We start from the raw sequence: 2,500 nt of genomic DNA, 5'->3' as shown, positions 1-2,500 counted from the left end.
ATCTGAACATCTTCACATAACAGAAACTGATTTCTTTCAACATTCAACAAATCATTTATAACATTAAAACCTTTCTGGCGCCATTTTACAAAATCCAACACTTTACCTTTAAACTGAATCAGTCTATTATTAAATAACAGTTGATTACCAACATCATTTCTGTCAACTTCCTCTAAACCTACTTTATTTTTATTATCAAGATATGTCAAAAATACCTCTTTCCAAAAATCATTTTGAACTTTTTCGATTCCTTGTAATTCCTTTTGTGTGCAATTAATTTTTGCCAAGTGATTAAAATCTGTTAATTGTTGAATGTGCCATTTTGGGATTGCACTCCAATTTTCTCGACCTGCTTCATGCAACCGTCCAATCCAATTTAAATAAAACACTTTCTGTATATCAAACATATTGATCATTTTCAATCCACCATTCTCATATTCAGACTCCATAATTTTCCTTTTTATCTTTTCAAAAGCTTTTTTATTACTATATTGTTTTTGCCATACAAATTTGTATAGTTTCGTGTTTAGCTGTGTGAGAACTTGCTTTGGAAGACCAACAGACTGCATAATATACACAAATGGGGAAGTCATAAACGTTTTAATAACTGTTATTTTTCCCTGTATACTGAGATCTCTTTTACTCCACTGTTTAATCATGGCATCAAGACTCTCCATTTTGAATTTCCAGTTTTCCTCGATGTCTTTTGCCATTTTACAACTACTAAATTTAATCCCTAAAATTTTAATCTCCTTAACAACGTGGAAAGGCAGATTAGGTTCCGTTGGTTCTCTCCCCATTCTTAAAGCTTTCGTTTTATCTAAGTTTAATTGTAGCCCTGAGACTTTGCTAAATTGGTTCAATATGTTCATGCCATGTTAGCATCATCTCGATTTTTTGAAAACAGGGTTGTATCATCTGCCATTTGTTTTATCTTTATGACCGTACCATCCTGATTAATCATGTTCGGTGTAATTATTCCAACTATAGGGCTGTTTCTTATCTTAATCGCCAACAATTCTACCGCCAAGACGAAAGCCAACGGCGAAAACGGGCAACCTTGTCGAATCCCACTAAATACGTTAAAACTCTCCGATAACCAACCTCCATGATTTATACAGCTTGTAGTACCTTTTATCAAAATCTCCACCCACTTTTTAAAACTAGATCCAAATCCAAATCTGTCAAAAACATTAAGAAGTAGTGACTTTGATACACTGTCGAAAGCTTTTTTAAAATCCAGGGCAAGCAGATAACCCGCCTTTCCACTAACATTAAAGTAATTAACCGCATCGTCAATCGTTCTAATCACTGTTGATATATTTCTGTCTTTTAGGTAACCAACCTGATCTACACTGATTAGTTCATTAATTACTAAACCCATTCTTCTTGCCAAAACTTTAGCTAGAATCTTATAATCAGTATTAGTTAAAGTAATTGGTCTCCAATTACTTAATCGTTCTCTATCCAAATCTTTTCCTTTATGCAACAATATTATCACCCCTTGATTTTGCGTATATGATAACTCTTCCCTTTCAAATGATTCATTAAATGAATCAACAAGCAATCTGCTTATCTTGCTCCAAAATACTTTCATGAAATCAATAGAAATTCCATCAGCCCCGGGGGCCGAGCCATTTTTCATGTTACACAGAGCGTCGGCTGCTTCTGCGGGATTTACTAACCCCTCACATAAACGTGACTGTTCTTCACTAAGGCGTGGAACAAATTCTTGGGACAAAAATTCCAAACTATCTTTTACCGTATTTTCAGAATCAGTTTTCAGACTATACAAAAGTGTATAATATTCTTTTTGTTCTTGTAAAATCAATTTCTGGTCGGTTATTGTTTCACCCGCTAAAGTGCTGAGGCATGACATAATGTTTTTCTTCTTTTGTCTTTTTTCTAAGTTACAAAAAAATTTTGTGTTTTTTTCCCCCTCTTCTATCCACTTCACCCTAGCTCTAACCTGTGCACCCCTTGCTTTTTCTAGTTCTAATAATTCTAACTTTTGTTTCAATTTTAGTAATTCTGTTTGCAACCCATTATTTTCAATCTTATCAATCAATAATCTTTCCAGTTCTCTTAGGCGGGTTTGTAACCTGATTTCTTCATTTTTCCTATTACACGACTGTTTTTTACCAAATTCAATGCAGAAGTTTCTTATCTGTACTTTTGCCAATTCCCATCTGTTTATTGCTGAGGCATCATTCTCGGCTTCTTCAACCAAAACATCCAGAAGTGAATTCATTTGTTCAAGAAAATGTTGATTTTTCAAATAACTGTTGTTGAACCGCCAGTAACCTGGACCTCTAATAAAATCCTTGTCATTCATTTCGACAACAACAGCTTTGTGATCTGAACTTGGGACACAAATATGATCTGCTGATACACACGATAACAACACTCCTCTAGATACAAAACAATAATCAAGACGCCTGGCAACAAAGGGGTTAAATCTGTTCCAGGTATAATCTTTTTCATCATCATGAAAGTATCT

The sequence above is a fragment of the Littorina saxatilis genome, unplaced genomic scaffold (genome assembly GCF_037325665.1).
Source record: "Littorina saxatilis isolate snail1 unplaced genomic scaffold, US_GU_Lsax_2.0 scaffold_546, whole genome shotgun sequence".
In the NCBI taxonomy this organism is placed as follows: domain Eukaryota; kingdom Metazoa; phylum Mollusca; class Gastropoda; order Littorinimorpha; family Littorinidae; genus Littorina; species Littorina saxatilis.
This window is presented reverse-complemented; position numbering follows the sequence as displayed.